General features: G+C 41.0%; 1 protein-coding gene across 1 annotated transcript in view; it reads left to right on the top strand.

Annotated features, from left to right (window-relative positions):
• skap2 (src kinase associated phosphoprotein 2) overlaps window positions 1-23,236 on the top strand; it is a 240,483-nt gene that overhangs the window by 48,900 nt on the left and 168,347 nt on the right. The window lies entirely within an intron of this gene.

The following is a 23,236-nucleotide window of genomic DNA, read 5'->3' as shown; positions in this document are numbered from 1 at the left end:
GACTACGGATGCTGTATGTACGGATTTTGTACGTTCTCCCTGTGACCGCGTGGGTTTTCCTCGGGTGTTCCGGTTTCCTCCCATACTCCTAAGACTTACAGGTTTGTAGGTTAATTGGCATCAGTAAATATTGTAAATTTTCCCTAGTGTGTAGGATAGGGCAAGTGTACGGGGTGATCACTGGTTGGCACAGCCTTAGTGGGCCGAAGGGCCTGTTTTTGCACTGTATCTCTAAAATAAACTAAACTAAACATACAGAATATGAGATCTTCTTCTAATTTGCTTTTGGCTTCACTATAGGAATAGAAAAGACGAATGACATATGGATGGAGTTAGTGGGAGTGAGAGGAGAATTAAAATGACATGTAACTGAAAGCTCAAGATGGGCATTGCAGACAGAGTGCTCCATAATACAGTTATCTAACCAGTCTCCACATCCAACACATCATCCTCTGCCATTTCCACCAGCTCCAACATCATCTTCCACCTGTCACATCTTACCCTCTCCTCTGCTTTCTGCACGGACAACTCTCCAAGATTCCTGGTCTGCTCATCCTTCCTCAAATAGCTTTCCTGTTTCCTGCTATTTTCCCTGCAACTGAAGAAGGTGGAATACTTGTCCATTTACCTCCTCGGCCATCACCATCAAGAGACCTAAACTGCCCTTGCAGGTGTGGCAGAGGCTCACCTGCACCTCTTCCAACCTGGTTAACTGAATTTGGTACTCATGTTATGACCTCCTCTACTGTATATTAGTGAAAGCAAGTGTATATCGTGCAATTGTTTTGCAGAGCACCTTGAGCTTCCTGTAAACATCCCTTTAACTTTTGTTACCACTCCCATACCATCTTGTCTGTCCTAAGCCTTTTCCATTACTGGTAGTAATCTGGTAATGGTGCATTAAAATATTAAGCAAAGGAAAAGTCACTTACGGGAAGAATTTGAAAATGATGAAATTATACTCATCTATTTATTGTTCGCTCTTTTCAAAATGGGTTCAAAGAATGTCATGACAACCAGAGAGCAAAGAATTATGGAAAAGTTTTGTAATTTCTGTGTGATGTAGTAAAGAGTAATTTGATGCACTTCACTTGCAAACAATTGTTAAGTTTAACTGAGCTTTCTAGAACTTGCAGCAAATGTTAAGCTTAATCACATGTAACATTTCTACATATCATAGCAAGTGCATTTGGTATGATCTTAATTTACAGTGTATTGGTTTTGGTGCTTGCTGACCCTATAATTTTGCATATAGAAATGGTGTCTGGAATTTTATATTAATGGTAATTTCTTTAATGAATCAGAATGTTGTACTAACCAGAAGTGGAAGTATATTTCTGACTGGAGTGAAAGGTGTATATTTGTAATATTTCTATCCGTTGATCTTGTTAACAGGTGGTACTGAATTGTACATAGCATAATAGCATAATGCAAGTATTTCATAATCTTTCTCGCAGATATGATTTTTTTTAATATACCGTTTCAACATGTATAATCTATTCACCAAATGTAGGCTTTACCTTCCAAAATGGAACATTACATTTTTGTACTGAAGAATGAGGGGTTTTCCAAAAAACCCTTGTGAGCGTGGAACCTGACATGTGCATCATACAATCATTTGTTTTTGATTTTGATTGTTTTTCTTGATTTTCCAATGCATGCCAATGACAAGCAAGTATTCATGCTAGAAGTAAGTATCTGTAAAAGATTTGGACATTACCTCATCAGTATCTAGATATCAACAAATTTGAAAATCACCATGAATTGGGCATTTTCATACATGATTGTCGAAAAAGATGAAAACTGGGACAGCCTCAGTGATGATGCTGGTAATTTCAGCATTTGGTTTTGAACTCAATGTATGTCTGAAAAGAAAGGCAATGGTTATTTTACTACTTGGTAGTGTAGGTTTTTATGTAAATATTCTACCCATTTTAAGATTGTGTTTTATCCCATTGAAAAGCCATCAACCTGATTAGTATATTACTTTTAGTTTGGAATAAATTTAGTTTGGAATAAGAGTGCCCAAGCCTGGTGACTCTTTGTGTGCTGGTCTCGGAAGCGGATTTGCAATCATTGATCACAATTGGTCCACTCTTTTAAGCCTCCAAAAGCAACATTTCTTACTTTAATTATGCTCTTTATTTTCCTCTCAGATCTGTTGCACTAAATGATATTTCCTTCATCCTGTTTCTGTACACGGTGGATGGCTCGATTCTAATCACGCATAGTCTTTCCACTGACTGGATAGCAAGCAACAAAAAGCTTTTCACTGTACCTCGGTACACACGACAATAAACAAAACTAAATATATCAAATTGATTCCAGTGTAGGACTATTTTGCTGTAAACTAACATCCGAAAAGAAGATCTGTTAGAAAAAATGTGCTTCCTCTTTGTGATGTAGTAGACAATAGGTGAAGGAGTAGGCCATTCGGCCCTTTGAGCCAGCACCGCCATTTAATGTGATCACGGCTGAATCCACAATCAGTACCCCGCTCCTGCCTTCTCCCCATATTCCCTGACTCCGCTATCTTTAAGAGCCCCATTTAGCTCTCTCTTGAAATTATCCAGAGAACTGGCCTCCGCCGCCCTCTGGCAGAGAATTCCACAGACTCACAACTCTCTGAGAGAAAAAGTATTTCCTCGTCTCCGTTCTAAATGGCTTATCCCTTATTCTTGAACTGTGGCCCCTGGTTCTGGACTCCCCCAACATCCACCATGTTCTTGGGTGCAATTCTAGTGAGTGTTGCAAAAGAACAACCACCTGGGGATATAAACAAATCCTTGCAGGTGTCGTCTATAGACTCTCAATTGGGTGCATTGTTGAATCTAGCCTTAAACAATCATTGGTTATATGTCAGCTGAAGTATTAATGTAATACCTAGCGTACAAATAAAATCCAATTCATGGATTGCACTTGTATGTTTGGCGTCTTAAATTAGGGAACATTCTCAAAACCTCTGGCATCTTTTCATAAACTGATATCTGTTCATGTGACCACTTTTAAATAGCTTGTGAAGCAAAACTTGAAACCTGCACATTTACCTATAATTTAAGGAATCTTGTAGAGTACTCTAAGCACTGAAGGCCTTCACTATTGAGGGAAAGATAAGAAATAATGCATGAAACATTGGTGGGAGACAGCAATGAAGACTCAGCGAGGCAGTTATGGTCCGGGTTTGGGGGAAAGAGGAGGGCGAGTGTTGGCTGGGAAGTGAGGTTTTGGATGGGGAAGTAGGAATAGGATTATGGTTTGGAGGAGAGAAGGCAAGAGAGATGAAAGACTTTCTTACAAGCCCCCTCCATTTAACTTTTTCTCTTCCTCACTCACTTTTCTTGCCCCTTGTTTAGTGCAAGACTTCAGGCTTCTGCACCTCTTGCACCAGTGAGAAGAGGGTATGACCATAAGAGGGGATTATGGGGATTCTTTATGAATGATGGGGATTATTCTTGAGTCAGCACCTTATGTAATGGTTTTTATTGTTCGGTAGCGTATGCCTGAGATGCCTATGATGGATTGAAAAGTCCCCCACTCTCTGCAGTTATTAATTGCTTGCTGGACCTACATGTTAACCTGCAATTATTCATGCACAAGCAACTTGGGTACCTCTGAACACCCAATACTTTAAATTTCTCACCTCTTACTAGATAATTTGACTTTCTATTTTTTTTTAACGATGTACGTAACCTCACACTTTTCATATTGCATTCCACCAGCCCTGTCCTTGCCCAGTAACTTAACCTGCCTATTTCTTCTGAAGCCTCTCACCATCCTCCTTGCAGTTTGCATCAGTAGAATGAAGTTTTATTGCAAATGTTGTTTATTTTATATGCTAACCGCCTGACTTGTAATTCAAAGGTATCTTGTTCTTAATGTACACCCATGTATGACCTACTAGAGCTCCCTACTAAGCAACAGTGTGATTTAATTTTATTTGTAATTTTTTAGTTATTACCCCTCCCAATTTATGTAATCTACTTCTGCACTCTCTTTAAATCCTGCAACCTTCAAAGATATTTAAGTGCCTCTGACAATGACCTTTTAGTCATTCATAAATGTAGTTGCTGTTCAAAGTCCTAAATACATAGTCATATAATGGGCAAACAGCATATTCAAACCACCCAGTGTGCACCTTTATGTGGACAATCCCATAATGTACATTAATATACTTATGTACTCTAATCCTATTTTATTTTTCCTGCAGTCCATCAACTGCTTCAGATTCTAATAGTTACTTAAATCAGGGGCAAGTTACAAGACACTTTAACCTACCAACCCATGTATTTTAGGGATTTAGGAGGAAACCTGAGCACGCTAACAAAATCCATATGGTCAAAGGGACAACATGCAAACTATACACCCACACTAGTGAAACATAGAAACATAGAAAATAGGTGCACGAGTAGGCCATTTGGCCCTTCGAGCCTGCACCGCCATTCAATATGATCATGGCTGATCATCCAACTCAGTATCCTGTACCTGCCTTCTCTCCATACCACCTGATCCCTTTAGCCACAAGGGCCACATCTAACTCCCTCTTAAATATAGCCAATGAACTGGCCTCAACTACCTTCTGCGGCAGAGAATTCTAGCGATTCACCACTCTCTGTGTGAAAAATGTTTTCCTCATCTCAGTTCTAAAAGGTTTCCCCCTTATCCTTAAACTGTGACCCCGTGTTCTGGACTTCCCCAACATCAGGAACAATCTTCCTGCATCTAGCCTGTCCAACCTCTTAAGAATTTTGTACGTTTCAATAAGATCCCCCCTCAATCTTCTAAATTCTAGCGAGTACAAACCGAGTCTATACAGTCTTCAGATGAAAGTCCTGACATCACAGGAATCAGTCTGGTGAACCTTCTCTGTACTCCCTCTATGGCAAGAATGTCTTTCCTCAGATTAGGAGACCAAAAACTATACGCAATACTCCAGGTGTGGTCTCACCAAGACCCTGTACAACTGCAGTAGAACCTCCCTGCTCCTATACTCAAATCCTTTTGCTATGAATGCTAACATACCATTCGCCTTCTTCACTGCCTGCTGCACCTGCATGCCTACTTTTAATGACTGGTGTACCATGACACCCAGGTCTCGTTGCATCTCCCCCTTTCCTAATCAGCCACTATTCAGATAATAGTCTACTTTCCTGTTTTTGCCACCAAAGTGGATAACCTCACATTTATCCACATTATACTGCATCTGCCATGCATTTGCCCACTCATCCAGCCTATCCAAGTCACCTTGCAGCCTTCTACCATCCTCCTCACAACTAACACTGCCCCCCAGCTTCGTGTCATCCGCAAACTTGGAGATGTTGCATTCAATTCCCTCGTCCAAATCATTAATATATATCGTAAATAGCTGAGGTCCCAGAACTGAGCCTCGCGGTACCCCACTCGTGACTGCCTGCCATTGTGAAAAGGACCCGTTTACTCCTACTCTTTGCTTCCTGTCTGCCAGCCAGTTCTCTATCCACATCAATACTGAACCCCCAATACCGTGTGCTTTAAGTTTGTATACTAATCTCTTATGTGGGACCTTGTCGAAAGCCTTCTGAAAGTCCAGATATAACACATCCACTGGTTCTCCCTTATCCACTCTACTAGTTACACCCTCGAAAAATTCTATAAGATTCGTCAGACATGATTTACCCTTCATAAATCCATGCTGACTTTGTCCAATGATTTCACCACTTTCCAAATGTGCTGCTATCCCATCTTTAATAACTGATTCTAGCAGTTTCCCCACTACCGACGTTAGACTAACTGGTTTGTAATTCCCCGTTTTCTCTCTCCCTTTTTAAAAAGGTCACATTAAACAAGATGACCTTGGAGAAAGGATCCGGTGGGCGGCGCGACTCTTGTCAGCAGCAGCCTCTGCAGCCCGTCGGCGTTTTATTATTTTTTGTCTATGTTTTTATGTAGTTTTTGTTATTTTTTGTTGGGGTGTGTGTGGGGGGGGGGGTGTGGGGGTGGTGTGGGAGGGAGGGGGAAACTTTTAAATCTCTCCCTGCATGGGAGACCCGACCTTTTCTTGTCGGGTCTACGTTATTGTTGGGGCTGCAATGAGGAGCGGCCTCCAACAGGAAGAGACCGGGGACTCTGGTGCCGACGACTCACCTCACCGTCGCGGATCTGGCCGAGTCCGGAGCGGGTGGAGCGGTGGAGGAGCGCTGCTGCTGCTGCTGCTGCTGCTGCTGCTGCTGCTGCTGCTGCTGCTGCCCGACCGGAGAGTCGGAGGCTTCAACTGCAGGTCTGCGGACGGCGGCACCGGAAGTCCGCGGGTCCCTGGAGGGAGACCGCTTTTTAGGGCTCTCGCAACGGCGACTTCTCCCGCCCGAGTTGCGGGGTCGAAGAGCTCCTGGAGTGGGGGCCTAACATCACCGCCCCACGCGGCTTGGAATGGCCGCGGGACTCTGCGAGCGCACGCCGGGGGCTCTAACACCAAGACCCGGTGTGCGACCTCGCACCACCCGGCGTGGCTTTAATGGCCGCGGGACAATTGCCATCGCCAGCCGGGGGCTTTGACTTTGACTCTGACATCGGGGGGGGGGAGAGTGCAGTGGAGAGATAAGTTTATCTGGCCTTCCATCACAGCGATGTGATGGATGTTTATGTAAATTATGTTGTGTGTTGGGTCTATTTGTTTGTAATGTATGGCTGCAGAAACGGCATTTCGTTTGGACCTCAAGGGGTCCAAATGACAATTAAATTTATCTTGTATCTCTCTTGTATCTTGTACAAGGCAGTCAGTAGCTATACTAGCTGCATTATTGTTTCTCCTCTGATTTTATACTTCTTGCTTTAACAAGCTGTTTTTGATACCTACCTTTTAACCATTCTTTAGCAAGTATCCTCTATGAATATATTAAAGTCAATTTTATAATGTTTCATGCCCTGAGATGTTTTGTTCTGTTGTGTGTGCTACTTACATAGGGGAACAATTTTGTTGTAGACCAGTTTCTTCAAAACCACCATCAGTGCTTAATTACAGACTTCCAAACTATTATTGCATGATGGCTGTCCATCAGTTTCATAGAGCAGCACCAATGTGCTGCAGCACTCATGCCAGTGTGTACTCGACCTTTTCCCCTGGATAATACAGTGTGGAAAATGGACATGCCTCTCAGATCTAGCAACTCAGGTTTGATCCTGACCTTGGAGTACTCTGCAAAGTTTGCATGTTCTCCCTGTCATGTTCAGGCTACTGCAAACTTCCTCGTGTGTACGTGCATGGTCAGGCCAGAAATGATGGACATGTGAGAGAGTAGATAACAGTGGTTAGTGGAGGAACAGGATAGCACTGAACTTGACAAAAATCAGGGCCCAAATGGCCGCCTTTTACATTATAAGGGAATATCCCCCTTATATTAGCAATGTTACAAAATTTTGAGATTTTAAAAATCAAGTCTGCAATTTACCCCATCAGATAAAGCATAAAAATAAGTTTAATTTGACACCTAATTCACGTTCATATCTCAAGTATTTAAAACGTTATGGCCATTTTCATACTCGGAAATTAGCATCTTGTTCCCTATTGATTTTCTATGGACATAACAACAAAGCTGTGATCGTGGGCAGTCAAAAACCCATAACTTTCTTAAAAATTAAGAGAACTGAATGAAATTTTCAGTTATCATAGATTGAAGCATTCTGAAACAAATATAAAATAATCTTACTTGGATGACCTGAAATTAAAGCATATAATTAGTTAGTTACCCAATTGTAGCTAATTTCAGACTTCAATTACTAGATCTAAACATCTATCCATTTCTTAATAAATGATTAACATTTTTAAATAGCCTAAGTGTCCAAATAATATTCACAAATAATTCACAATAAAACATGATTTTTAAGTCTCATTTACATTAATTTATAGGCCAAATGGAAGGAATTTAGTGTTCAATTGCTGTAAATTAAAGTCCATTTAAATCAGCTTTCTAGTGGGATCCTGTGAACGCGCTGGTTTAGAACGTTCATATTGCGGTAGATTTGTGCCCTCAAATGCCCAGAAAAATACTGCGGGATATAATAGGCCCTAAATTAGCTACTCGCAACTTTAAACTTTGTATAAAGGGATCTTAAGAAGCCCTTTTTAACGTAAAAATGAACAGCCTACCTTCTGTTGTCCGCTGTATGAGATCCGACCCGTTGCCGGCGGTCGGGGGTTTAGAGGTTAATTTTTAACCTACAATAACAAGTATAGAAAGTCCTTAAAACTAAAAATAGCTCAGCGAGGAAATCTTCCAGCGATTTTTCATTAATAATTAACTAGGCTGAAAAACCTCGATTTGAACAGCCTAGGGAAAATCGCGTTTTAATCCCGCCCCCCTCTAAACGGCGCCAAACTTGCGCACACGGGCTGGGACAGATTTTCAGTGACGCTTCAGGTAGGCTTTGCAACATACCTACTTATATGTGAAATATGTGATCTCTTGCTCCACTACTGGATCCAGTACTGAGTCCCTTTTAATGTCTAGCCACATTGGCATGGTCCCATTTATTTGAATGGGTATCCTTACTTAAAGTGAAGGTAAATAATTTACTTTTTAATTAGTCATAAGTTGAATGTGGTTTTTAATTATTTTTTAATTAAAAAATACATTTCAGTAGTATTCATTTTTTTAAGATATATTTAATCATTAGAGACATTTAGAAAATGTGGAAAATTTCCTTCTGTTAGCATAGGCAGTAATGGTATGAGTTTCTGCTGTTGGCACTCATTGCACTGCCTCATGCATTGCACCTAGTTCTGGGGCTTGTATAAAAGTAGAGTTATGGTGCTGCAAAAGTTAGTATGACAATAGGCATCCTGCGAGAGGCTAGGGCTGAATGTAGTTCAATTTGTCCTATTGGGTTTCAATGTACACTTTCACTCAGATTGTACATGTAGAATTTCTGTTTTCATTTTGCAATGATTTTTTCTCAGTCATACATAACCAATTTAACCGTTGTCGATACATATATATTTGTATGAAAATGTCAGCCTATTCACAGGAACCAACTCTTGTCTTAGGCGGCCATCAGTGATGGAATTCACACTGCCTTCCTCAAGTGCTGGCACAGCCTATAGCCAATTGTGGTAAAATGTTACTTAAGGATCAAGACTTTAGACCTAAAGCATCAGGCAGCGATAATCCCTGTTCTTCTATGTTTCTTCCCTCAGAGGTTAGTAGATTCTAGAATTCCTGCCCCCTGGGAGTGATGGAGGCCAGATCATTAAACATATTGAAGATAAAGATGGATAAATATTTGAAAGGATTAAAAAAATGATTATGGCAAACTGCAGTGAAGAGGATTTGAGGCAAGCATAGATCAGCCATTATCATATTGAATGGAGGTGCAGGCTTGAGGGGCATGATAGCTTATTTGTTCATGTTTCTGAAATCTGGACGATGGGGTGGAAGATTGCAACCTTCATCGTGGTCCGCCCTGATTCGACTAATGCAGCCAACTCGACATGCACAAACGGAAGATCAAATAGAACAAGTTTTCCAACAACTTTAGGGTGTGCAAGCCACACGAAAGATGGAGAAGAAGAAGAAATCTGGATGATCTATGAAAGGCACCTCAAGACACTGGAAAAATAATATCAAAGCTTTTTCACTAAATACACTGAAAGAATAAATGAATCAAACGTCAGTGAGGCCAATACTCACAGAATTGAACCGTTAGTTACATTCAGATGGCCACATTGCCTACACACCCAGCACCAGATTCCCAAAATAGGCAATATATTCTAAGCTCTGTCAAAGAAAGTAATAACTCGGTAGACAGAAGAAAAGATTCCAGTATGCACGCTACTAGTTACATCCTCGAAAAATTCTATGATTCATCTTCGTAAATCCATGCTGACTTTGTCCAATGATTTCACCACTTTCCAAATGTGCTGCTATCCCATCTTTAATAACTGACTCTAACAGTTTCTCCACTACCGATGTTAGACTAACTGGTCTATAATTCCCCGTTTTCTCTCTCCCTCCCTTCTTAAAAAGTGGGGTTACGTTTGCTACCCGCCAATCCTCAGGAACGACTCCAGAAGAGGGTATATTCATCGTATATATTTGTGCTGACAAGCGGAACTGTGAATATTCATACATTAATATTAGACGTACACTATAAGTTATTATTTGTATCTAGCATTTTCTTCTGATCAATTTATTTTAAATATATCCCTTTTTTCTCAGGAATCTACATATAATATTTAATGTTGAATTTAATTTGTCATCACTAAAATAAAACACACCAATATGTGTGCTGTATTGAAGATCTTTAATTATTCTTTTACACTATTGATTGAGATTTGAGATCTCCGAGTCAGTTTTGAATAAATTGGTCTTGGTGCTGCACTTCCAAATCCTGCCCATGTATAAGCTTTATGACTCATAAAACTCTGCAGTTGCAAATCATGTAGCCTGTTCAGATTTGACGCAATTTAAATGCTAAATTAGAATTGCCCAATATGTTGTTTGTGAATGTACCCCACTCGCCACTGAATTTTGTACATAATTTCTCCAATTAGTGTGCTAACAATTTAGACACTATTCTGATTACAATCTTGAAGTTTTAGTCTTCACTGTTTTACTTTTGAAGATGAAAGACAAATTATGATATCATAGTGTTGAAGATTATATTTCATAAATAATTATTATTCACCTGCTTTCATAAGAGCACGGTGTTTTGTTTTCAGCTCTCTGTAGATGACATACAAATGACACTTGTGCTTCTTTGTTGCCTTTTTTTTCATTCTGCTGCCCACATTGGATTTGGAAGCATATATTAACACTCAATTAGATTCAAGTTGCAAGAACTTTCAACAAATCAAATTCATAATGTCTGTCTTTTTTGCTTTTAATATTAGCATTCAGCCAAAACATATTGGTTTGGAGGATTATACATATTTGTTGGTATTCTAGAATAGATTTTTCATAAGCTTATGTAATTTTCGAGGTACTGTGAAGGTCAAAAAACTTACACCCATTTAGTCCTTTATTTCTGTGTCTGCTTTTCTCTTTCAATCTCAGACAGAGTCCTTCTAGTTCAAAAGTTCACTCAATTCCCAAATGGCCACCTAATTTTCCAGTTATTCCCTCAAGCCATATGTGTTTGGGTTTCTTTATGGTTTATTAGGTACTGTAGGAAAGAAACATCAGTTATATCTTCTAATGTAATTCACACACACTTCAGTGGTGCTTCTTCTTGATTGCTGGCAGCAATTAAGTCATAGCAAAGAGGGGTAATGCATGGACTCCCCAGGCCAGTGCTACTCCGCAGAAGCTGACAAAGCCTAAAAAATAAATGCCAGCCCCACCGTTACCAATCTGCCTCTTTTCTGGTTGCAAGACTGATTGATTGTGAAATCATAACTTGCTTCATGCTAACAGGGTGAGTTCACTGGTAGGTTATTGTGAGCGGATAAAGCACTGGATGAGGTTTTGATTTTTCTGTATCGAATCTGGGTACATCAGATTAATGGAATTTCAATTACTGCATGGAATTGCCATTGCTTTGTCAGGAAAACTGATGGAGATTCTATTGCTATGTCTAGGAGCTAATACCAAATGCCTAAAAGGTGTGCTCCTCATTTATATGAAAGAACAGAGAAAAATTGGAGTTAGATGGTTTTTAGCTTATTGATGTCCGTACATCTGTCCTTTTCATTTTTCCCATCTCTTCAGATTGTTCTATTTAGCTTGACTGCAGTTCCAGTTTGAGTATATGAATCAGATTTAATTTGGATGTTTCTATTTTAACTTTACTCACACCATTGTTAATCGATTATATTCAACAAGTATATGCTGATGTTTATGGATAAATATTTTCAAAAATACACTTTGGATTGTGTACTTTATAAGAGTAATTGTGGAGTGATTAATGAATCATCAGGGTTTGCACAGAACCAGGAAATGAACACATTACTCACGTGAAGATAATTGGTCATCAATATATTTTGATACTACACCATGTTTAACTCTTAAGAGTCAGAGGGTTTTTTTTAACCTATTTAAATGATACAAAATATCCAGCAACATTTTAAATATTTACTGCAATCAAATCACATTTGATCTGTGGGGGAATCAGCAGCATTAATATCTGAAACCCATTATTGACAGTGTGTAATTAATGTGATAAATTATATTGTGATGGAAACGATCAATACCAAGGCATATTGTGGTTTCAAATTTCTGTAATATCATGAAGTAGAAAAGAATAGATGTCTAGGAATGATTGCAAAGGTGTGATCTACTTGAAATTCAGAAAGTTTAAATGGGTTTTTAATCATTCTCCTACATAATCTTTACAGAGGTTCCTAATATTCTATAAACTGAAAATATAACAGAATCTATGTTAAATATTAACAATAATTCTATGGTCATTGGCAAGGCCGTTACAAATGTATGTTCTAAACAATACACTGGCTTTTTTCCCCCCACGAAGGAGTGATAAGAAACATCATTTACCTGAACATTGCATGAATTGAAAGTATTCGTTCTCACTCTCGTGAGGAAATTGTCACATCAGCAATGGCATATCATAAATTTAATTTCTTGGTGGTAGTGTTACATTCATTTGGCCATCATGTATCTAATTTGAATAATGACTGTAACTTATCTGCTAAATATGTTCATACATAATGTTAACAATGCTGACATTGTTATAAATGTATCTAAACAATATAATGTTGATTGCTTAAATTCTTTGTACATTGTACATATTATACACTGCTAGTATTTCTCAGCAGCTCAAGATCATTGATTAAAACTTCAGCAGTGACCTGTAACGTGCTGTAGGAATAGCAATTACAACATATCATGATTGACGTAATGACATGCTACGAGCTGAAAGTATTCAAAATTAAATGGAATGACTCGTAAAATGAATATTATTTAAGCAATTGATAAATGGGCCTCATTATGTGAGATTCCAAAGACCTTTAAAATATTTGAACTTTTATTTTGTAGTTACGAGTATAGATTAATACATTTAAGTAATTTCTATTAATCCATCATTTTCTGTTTTGGTTTTAAATCCATATGTAAAATTGTTACAGCTAACGATTCCATACAGCCCATAAGAGTTAATGTTGTATGTTAAACATTTCCATAGTGTTTGACTTGCACAAGTTGAATATGATTGACATATTATATTTACATTTGTGATGTATATATTTTGCTTTTACAATAACGATGAAGCAGCTAGTATAAAAGTTGTATTTGAGACTTCTGTTCCATAATTACTGATAGGCTGGGATCACTTCACTGTTTGGTCATAAAATCTGATGGATGTAATTCTTTTAGGATATCTGTAGCATATTTAGTTTTACTTCTAATGTCACCTTTATGTCTGATTAGGAAAAATACCACCAGATAAAGTAAAAGGATGAAATAGGGAACTCTCCATATATGCTAGACTTCACCATCACATGGAGGATTTTTTACATTGATTAAAAAAAATGTTTTAAAGGGGAATTGGGCAGCCCATGACTATTCCTGTTTTGTTTTGATCATTGTACTGAAAAACTTCCCATATTCTAGAGCTAAAAACACATAGATCGTGGGCCGAGGTGCTTTTGCATTTCATTTCCACATTAGGCAGGAAATGGTGTTGGATAGACTGATGGGACTGAAGGCTGATAAATCCCCAGGGCCTAATGGTCTGCATCCCAGGGCACTTTAGGAAGTGACTCTAGAAATCGTGGATGCATTGGTGATAATTTTCCAATGTTCTATAGACTGAGGATCAGTTCCTGTGGATTGGAGGGTAGCTAATGTTATCCCACTTTTTAAGAAAGGCGGGAGAGAGAAAACAGGGAATTATAGACCAGTTAGCCTGACATCTGTGGTGGGGAAGATGCTGGAGTCAATTATAAAAGATGAGATAGCCGAACATTTGGATAGCAGTAACAGGATTGGTCCGAGTCAGCATGGATTTACGAAGGGGAAATCATGCTTGACTAATCTTCTGGAATTTTTTGAAGATGTAACTAGGATAATGGACAGGGGAGAGCCAGTGGATGTACTGTACCTGGACTTTCAGAAAGCATTTGAAATGTCCCACATAGGAGATTAGTGGGCAAAATTAGGGCTCATGGTATTGGGGGGGGTAGAGTGCTGACATGGATAGAGAAGTGGTTGGCAGACAGGAAACAAAGAATAGGAGTAAACGGGTTATTTTCAGAAAGGCAGGCAGTGACTAGTGGGGTACCGCACGGCTCGGTGCTGGGACTGCAGCTATTTACAATATACATCAATGATTTGGATGAAGGGATTCAAAGTAACATCAGCAAATTTGCAGATGACACAAATCTGGGTGGCAGTGTGAACTGTGCGGAGGATGCTATGAGAAGCAGGGTGAACTGAGCAGGTTGGGGGAATGGGCAGATGCATGGCAAATGAAGATTAATGCGGATAAATGTGAGGTTATCCACTTTGGTAGCAAAAACAGAAGGCAGATTACTATCAAATGGTATCTGGGGGTCCTTGTACATCAGTCTATGAAAGTAAGCATGCAGGTACAGCAGGCAGTGAAGAAAGCAAATAGCATGTTGGCCTTTATAACATGAGGAATCGAATATAGGAGCAAAGAGGTCCTTCTGCAGTTGTACAGAGCCCTAATGAGACAACATCTGGAGTATTGTGTGCAGTTTTGGTCCCCTAATTTGAGGAAGGACATCCTTGCTATTGAGGAAATGTAGCGTAGGTTTACAAGGTTAATTCCCGGGATGGCGGGACTGTCATATGCCGAGAGAATGGAACAGCTGGGCTTGTATACTCTGGAGTTTAGGAGGATGAGAGGAGATCTTATTGAAACAAGATTATTAAGGGTTTGGACACACTAGAGAAAGGAACATGTTCCCGATGTTGGGGGAGTTCAGAACCAGGGGCCACAGTTTTAGAATAAGGAGTAAGCCATTTAGAACAGAGGTGAGGAAACACTTTTTCTCACAGAGAGTTGTGAGTCTGTGGAATTCTCTGTCTCACAGGGCGGTGGAAGCCGGATCTCTGGACACTTTCAAGAGAGAGCTAGATAGGGCTCTTTAAGATAGCGGAGTCTGGGGATATGGGGAGGGCAGGAACGTGGTACTGATTGGGGATGATCAGCATTGATCATATTGAATGGCAGTGCTGGCTCGAAGGGACGAATGGCCTACTCCTGCACCTATTGTCTATTCAACTGTGAATTACTGTACTTTGTTATGGCAGGGCATACAATGCGACCGACTGTCACCTATACATTTTAAATCCACTGTCTTAATATTTTGATTACCGTATGTTGCTGCCACAGGTACATTTTAGACTTGGTGAGGATCATGTCCTCCTGGCCCCAAACGAGTAACTGCCAGAGTTCATTACAGTTTTAATTTGGAAGCCTGATTTAAAACTGACCAAGAGTATGATTGGTTTCCCTGAACTTGCAGTTAGATAGATAGTTTATATTGGAACTTCCTAGTTAAGAAACATAGAAACATAGAAAATAGGTGCAGGAGTAGGCCATTCGGCCCTTCGAGCTTGCACCACCATTCAATATGATCATGGCTAATCATCCAACTCAGTATCCTGTACCTGCCTTCTCTCCATACCCCCTGATCCCTTTAGCCACAAGGGCCACATCTAACTCCCTCTTAAATATAGCCAATGAACTGGCCTCAACTACATTCTGTGGCAGAAAATTCCAGAGATTCACCACTCTCTGTGTAAAAAATGTTTTTCTCATCTCATGTCCTAAAAGATTTCCCCTTTATCCTTAAACTGTGACCTCTTATTCTGGACTTCCCCAACATCGGGAACAATCTTCCTGCATCTTGCCTGTCCAACCCCTTAAGAATTTTGTAAGTTTCTACAAGATCCCCCTTTAATCTTCTAAATTCTAGCGAGTACAGGCCTAGTCTATCCAGTCTTTCTTCATATGAAAGTCCTGACATCCCAGGAATCAGTCTGGTGAACCTTCTCTGTACTCCCTCTATGGCAAGAATGTCCTTCCTCAGATTAGGAGACCAAAACTGTACACAATACTCCAGGTGGGGTCTCACCAAGACCCTGTACAACTGCAGTAGAACCTCCCTACACTTATACTCAAATCCTTTTGCTATGAATGCTAACATACCATTCGCTTTCTTCACTGCCTGCTGCACCTACATGCCTACTTTCAATGACTGGTGTACCATGACACCCAGGTCTTGTTGCATCTCCCTTTTTCCTAATCGGCCACCATTCAGGTAATAATCTACTTTCCTGTTTTTGCCACCAAAGTGGATAACCTCACATTTATCCACATTATACTGCATCTGCCATGCATTTGCCCACTCACCCAGCCTATCCAAGTCATCTTGCAGCCTCCGAGCATCCTCCTCACAGCTAACACTGCCCACCAGCTTCGTGTCATCCACAAACTTGGAGATGTTGCATTCAATTCCCTCGTCCAGATCATTAATATACATTGTAAATAGCTGGGATCCCAGCACTGATCCCAGTCGTCTTTCTTACAGTTTGGCTTTCTTCCCAACCAATTGTTCAAGCGCTTTTGATTGCAACATGCGACTTAATTTAGTTCAACAAAGAAACTGACAAGTTACTAAAGACCCCACTAGTCACTGCCTGCCATTGTGAAAAGGACCCGTTAACACCTACTCTTTGCTTCCTGTCTGCCAGCCAGTTCTCTATCCACATCAATACTGAACCCCCAATACCGTGAACTTTATTTTTTATACTAATTTCTTATGTGGGACCTTGTCGAAAGCCTTCTGAAAGTCCAGATATAACACATCCACTGGTTCTCCCTTATCCACTCTACTAGTTACATCCTCGAAAAATTCTATAAGATTCGTCCGACATGATTTACCTTTCATAAATCCATGCTGACTTTGTCCAATGATTTCACCCCTTTCCAAATGTGCTGCTATCCCATCTTTAATAACTGACTCTAGCAGTTTCCCCACTACCGATGTTAGACTAACTGGTCTGTAATTCCCTGTTTTCTCTCTCCCCCCACCCCCTTTTTAAAAAGTGGGGTTACATTAGCTACCCTCCAATCCTCAGGAACTACTCCAGAATCTAAAGAGTTTTGAAAAATTATCACTAATGCATCCACTATTTCTGGGGCTACTTCCTTAAGTACTGTGGGATGCAGCCTATCTGGCCCTGGGGATTTATCGGCCTTTATTCCATTCAATTTACCTAACACCACTTCCCGGCTAACCTGGATTTCACTCAATTCCTCCATCTCATTTGACCCCCGGTCCCCTGCTATTTGCGGCAGATTAATTAAGTCTTCCTTAGTGAAGACAGAACCAAAGTAGTTATTCAATTGGTCTGCCATGTCCTTGTTCCCCATGATCAATACACCTGTTTCTGACTGCAAGGCACCTACATTTGTTTTAACTAATCTTTTTCTCTTCGCATATCTATAAAAAACTTTTGCAGTTTGTTTTTATGTTCCCTGCCATTTTTCTTTCATAATCTATTTTCCCTTTCCTAATTAAGCCCTTTGTCCTCCTTTGCTGGACTGAATTTCTCCCAGTCCTCTGGTAGGCTGCTTTTTCTGGCTAATTTGTATGCTTCATCTTTTGTTTTGATACTATCCCTGATTTCCCTTGTTATCCACAATGCACTACCTTCCCTGATTTATTCTTTTGCCAAACTGGGATGAACAATTGTTGTAGTTCATCCATGCAGCCTTTAAATGCCTTCCATTGCATATCCACTGTCAACCCTTTAAGAATCAATTGCCAGTCTAGGCCAATTCACGTCTCATACCCTCGAAGTTACCTTTCTTTAAATTCAGAACACTTGTTTCTGAATTATTGATGTCACACTCCATCCTAATGAAGAACTCAACCATATTATGGTCACTCTTGCCCAAGGGGCCACCCACAACAAGACTGCTAACTAACCCTTCCTCATTACTCAATACCCAGTCTAGAATAGCCTGCTCTCTCGTTGGTTCCTCTACATGTTGGTTTAGAACACCATCCTGCATGTATTCCAAGATATCCTCTTCCTCAGCACCCCTGCCAATTTGATTCACCCAATCTATATGTAGATTGAAGTCACCCATTTGTTGCACACATTTCTAATTTGATTTTTTTTTTAAAACTCAGACAAGACCTTCAATATCCCACAAATAAACCAGCTGCTTATCCTGGTGCTAAAAAGAGGATGGTTTTTCAGAAGAGATTGTTGTTCGGCACGGACTTGTAGGGCCGAGATGGCCTGTTTCCATGCTGTAATTGTTATATGGTTATATATTAGATGCTACCTGAATTAGGTTTTGGTCTATTATAGTCACATATACAGCAAAAAACTTCATTTTGCATGCCGCCAACCAAAACATAAATAGAATCAAGCCAAACTCATGTACAATAGGTAGAGTGAAGGGAAAGTTAGAGTGCAGCAACTAGAAATAGTGCTAGATTAACAGGCGGAAAAGAGATGAAAATATATTAGGCTGATTGTATTGGATGATTCCCCTTTCCCCTTACTCTCAGTCTGAAGAAGGGTCTCGACCCGAAACATCTATTTCCTTTCTCCAGAGATGCTGTGTGACCCGCTGAGTTACTCCGGATTTTTGTATCTGTATCCGATGAAGACAGATTCTCTTATGGGACCACTATGCAAGAATCAACCTCTTGCCATTAAAATTAGGTGATATTAACTACACGGAGAGGTGGGACAAACTTTGATTGTTTTCTCTGGGACGCCAGAGATTGAGGGGAGACTTTTATCAAGTATACACAATTATTAGAGGAAAAGATAGGGAAGTCAATCAGAACCTTTTCCCAGAGTGTAAATATCTAAGACTGGAGGGCATAGCTTTAAGGCGAGAGGAACAAAGTTTAAAGGAGATATGCAGGGCAACTTTTTTTTATACCAGGGTGTGTGCACAGCCCCCTGGTCTACTCAATCTATACCCATAACAGTGCAGCCAGACACAGTTCCAGCTCCGTAATGATGAATCAGAGTATTGGAGGGAGATTGATTGTTTGAGTGAATGGTGCCTGAACAACAACCCTGGGCTCAATGTCAGTAAAACAAACTAACTGATTTTTGACTTTAGAAGAGGAAGGCTGAAAGGACCACAAACTTGTCTTCATTATGGGTTGGTGGTGGAGGGAGTCACCAACTGCCAAATGCAATGCTAGCATTTAATTCGAGGCAAATCCAAATATACCATTTATTTGGAGAGGACTCGAATGTCGATCAATCAAGCAATCAGTTTTATTCGTCACTTGCACATAAAGTGCGAGTGATATGAATTTGCCAGCAGCGGTACAATGAAAAGGAACACACAAAAACACAATAAAAAATGTAACCCAAACATGCACCACAGCATTCATCACTGTGGTGGAAGGCACAAAATTTGGCCAGTCCTCCATTTTCCCCGTGGTCTGGACCTCAACCCTCCGCAGCCGCCGCTGCGGGCGTCCAGATATGCAGACAAGGTAAAAGTCCAGGTGAGTCCTGAATTGGTGCCTCCCCACCGGAGGCCGGCCATCGAAGATTTAAAGTTCCCGCTGCGCCGTAGCCAGAAGCACCGCAGACCGTGGGGCCGGCGGTAGAAGCTCCCCTCCAGGGATCCCCGGCAAGGGACCCCGCTCCTGATGGTAAGTCCCCGCCGCGCCTGCGGTAGAAGTAGGCCGTGGGCCGGTGGTTGGAGCTTCTTCTTCTCCCGGGTCCCCAACGAGGGATCCCAGGCACAGGACACCGCGCCAGCTAGAACTCCGCAAACCGCCGCTTCAGGCTGCCGCGGGCCAGCGAACGGAGTGCTCCATTCTTGCAACCCCCAGCGAGGGCTCGCCCGCTCCACGCCGAGAGTCCACGCTGCGCCCGCCGCTGAAGCCCCGGATGCTTCTCCGGGAAAGGCCGCACCGATCCTTGCTGTTGGGCCATGGGGGAGGCGACATGGAAAAAGTCGCCTCATCGTGGAGGAGGCAACTGAAGCGGTTTCCCCCATACCCCCCCACACAAGACACACAGAGAAACATGAAAAACACATTTAAACACACTAAAAAAAATTAAAAAGTAGAAAGAACTGACACACTGCTGGCAGGGCTTCCGGCTTGCAGCGCCCCCATCGACGAATGTAAAAACATGGATATAATACTGAGGCTTAATAAGGTACTGGTCAGACCACATTTGGACTATTGTGAGCAGTTTTGGGCCCAATATGTGAGGAAGGATGTGCTGGCATTGGAGAGGGTCCAGAGGAGGTTTACAAACATGATCCCAGGGATGATTGGGTTAACATACGCGTGTATGATGGTACTGAGCCTGTAATCGCTGGAGTTTAGAAGGATGAGAGGGTCCTCATTAAAACTTACTGAATAGTGAAAGGCTTGGATGAAGTGGATGTGGAGAGGATGTTTCCACTAGTGGGAGAGTCTAGGACTAGAGGCACGGCCTCAGAATAAAAGGATGTACCTTTAGAAAGGAGATGAGGAGGAATTTATTTAGTCAGAGAGTGGTGAATCTGTGGAATACATTGCTACCAAAGGCTGTGGAGGCCAAGCCAATGGATATTTTGAAGGTGGATATTGATAGATTCTTCATTAGTATGGGTGTCGGGGGTTATGGCAAGAAGGCAGGAGAATAGGGTTGATAGGGATAGTTGATAGGGAAAATCAGCAATGGTTGAAATGCGGAATAGATTTGATGGACCGAATGGCCTAATTCTGCCCCTACAACTTATGAACTTCAGGTTCCTGGCCGTATATATCTCTGAAGATATGTCCTGGACCCAGCACATTGTTGCAATCATAAAGAAAGCCCATCAACCCTTCCACTTCCTTACAGTGCATTCAGAAAGCATTCAGATCCCTTCACTTATTCCACATTTTGTTACGTTACAGCCTTATTTTAAAATGGATTACATTTTTTAAAATCATCAATCTACCCAGAATGAAGAAGCGAAAACGGGTATTTAGAAATAATTAAATATAAATAACTGAAATATCACATTTGCATAGGTATTCAGACCCTTTACTCAGTACTTCATTTACTCAATACTTTACTGAGGCACCTTTGGCAGCGATTATAGGCTCGAGACTTGTCACAAAGCCACTCCTGCGTTGTCTTGGCTGTGTGCTTTGGGTTGTTGTCCTGTTGGAAGGTGAAACTCCACCCCAGTCTGACGTCCAGACGCTCTGGAGCAGGTTTTCATCAAGGACCTCTCTGTACTTTGCTCCATTCATCTTTGCCATGATCCTGACTAGTCTCCCAGTTCCTGCCGATGGAAAACATCCCCACAGCAGGATGCTGCCACCACCATGCTTCACCATAGGTATGGTATTGGCCATGAGATGAGCGGTGCCTGGTTTCCTCCAGACGTGACGCTTGGCATTCAGGCCAAACAGTTCAATCTTGGTTTCATCAAACCAGAGAATCTTGTTTCTCATGGTCTGAGAGTCCTTTAGGTACCTTTTGGCAAATTCCAAGTGGGCTGTCATGTGCCTTTTACTGAGGAGTGATGGCCACTCTACAATAAAGGCCCGATTGGTGGAGTGCTGCAGATATAGTTGTCCTTCTGGAAGGTTCTGCCATTTCCCCAGAGCTCTGTCAGAGTGACCATCGGGTTCTTGGTCACCACCTTGACCAAGGCCCTTCTCCCCCGATTGCTCAGTTTGGCCAGGCGACCAGCTCTATGAAGAGTCTTGATGGTTCCAAAGTTCTTCCATTTAAGAATGACAGAGGCCACTGTGCTCTTCAGGACCTCCAATGCTACAGAAATTGTTTTATACCCTTCTCCAGATCTGTGGCTCGATCATGTCTCGGAGGTCTACGGACAATTCCTTCATCTTCATGGCTTGGTTTTTGCTCTGACATGCACCGTTAACTGTGGGACCTTATATAGACAGGTGTGTGCTTTTCCAAATCATGTCCAATCAATTTAATTTACCACTGGTGGACTCCAGTCAAGTTGTAGAAACATCTCAAGGATAATCAATGGAAACCTAAGCTCAATTTTGAGTGTCGTAGCAAAGGGTTTGAATACTTATGTAAATGTGATATTTCAGCTATCTATTTTTAATTACCTCGCAAAAATTTCTAACACCTGTTTTCGCTTCTTCATTCTGGGGTAATGTGTGTAGATTGATGATGAAAAAAATGAATTTAATCCATTTTAAAATAAGGCTGTAACGTAACAAAATGTGGAAAAAGTGAAGGAATCTGAATACTTTCTGAATGCACTGTAGATTGTGGAGATTTGGTATGTCAACAAATACTGTCTTGAACTTCTAAAGGTGTACGGTAAAGAGCATATTGACTGATTGCATCATGGCCTGGTTCGATGACTCGAATGCCCAGGACCTAAGGAGATTACAAAACGTGGTTCACACTACCCTGCCAATCACAGGTTTCCCACTATTGAAGGGATAAGAGGCGCTGCTTCAAAAAGGCAGCCAGCATCATCATAGACCTACACCACCCTGGAAAGCAGGTATAAGAGTCTGAAAATTGTAATGTCCAGGTTTAGGTGCAGCTTCTTCACAATGACCATCAGCCTATTGAACACTACGAACATCCAACTAAACTACGAACTGCCTTGGTTGAATTGGTTGGTCTTAGGTTGGTCTTAGGGTTTTCTTTTGTTTTTTTTCATTACATTGGTTTTTATTTATTGAACTTTTTAAAAATCTTTGTCTATTATATTATTGTGTTTATAAATCTGTTGTGCTGCTGTAAGTAAGTATTTCATTGTTTTTGTGCCTTTGACAATAAAACACTCTTGTTTCTTGAATGGTGGGTGCCTGTAGGGCGCTGCCAGCAGTGGTGGTGAAGGCAGATACGATACTACTGCTTAAGAGACTTTTAGATAGGCACATTGTAGGTATGTTACAAAACCTACCTGAATCGCCATTGGGAATCTGCCCACAGCCAGGTCCGCGATTTTGGCGCTGTTTGGAGGGGGCGGGTTTAAAACGCGATTTTTACTAGGCTGTACTAATCGCAGATGTTCAGCCTAGTAAATCATTAACGAAAAATCGCTGCAAGACCCGGTCGCAAAAGGTATTATTAGTTTTATAGGCCTCGATAATATAGTTATAATAGTTTAAAATTACTGTCTCATTCCGCAACCTCTCGCAGCCCCAGGGTTTTATAAAGCAAACAATTAAAGGTATGTACCTTATTTTTACATTAAATGGGGCATATATATAACCCTATATATCAAGTTATCTATAGCGAGTAGTTCATTTTGGGCTTTTTATATCCCGCAGTATTTTTCTCGGCATTTGAGGGCA

Source organism: Leucoraja erinacea, chromosome 2, assembly GCF_028641065.1.
Source record: "Leucoraja erinacea ecotype New England chromosome 2, Leri_hhj_1, whole genome shotgun sequence".
Lineage (NCBI taxonomy): Eukaryota > Metazoa > Chordata > Chondrichthyes > Rajiformes > Rajidae > Leucoraja > Leucoraja erinaceus.
Note: the sequence above shows the minus strand (reverse complement) of the source record. Positions and strands in the feature narration are given on the sequence as shown.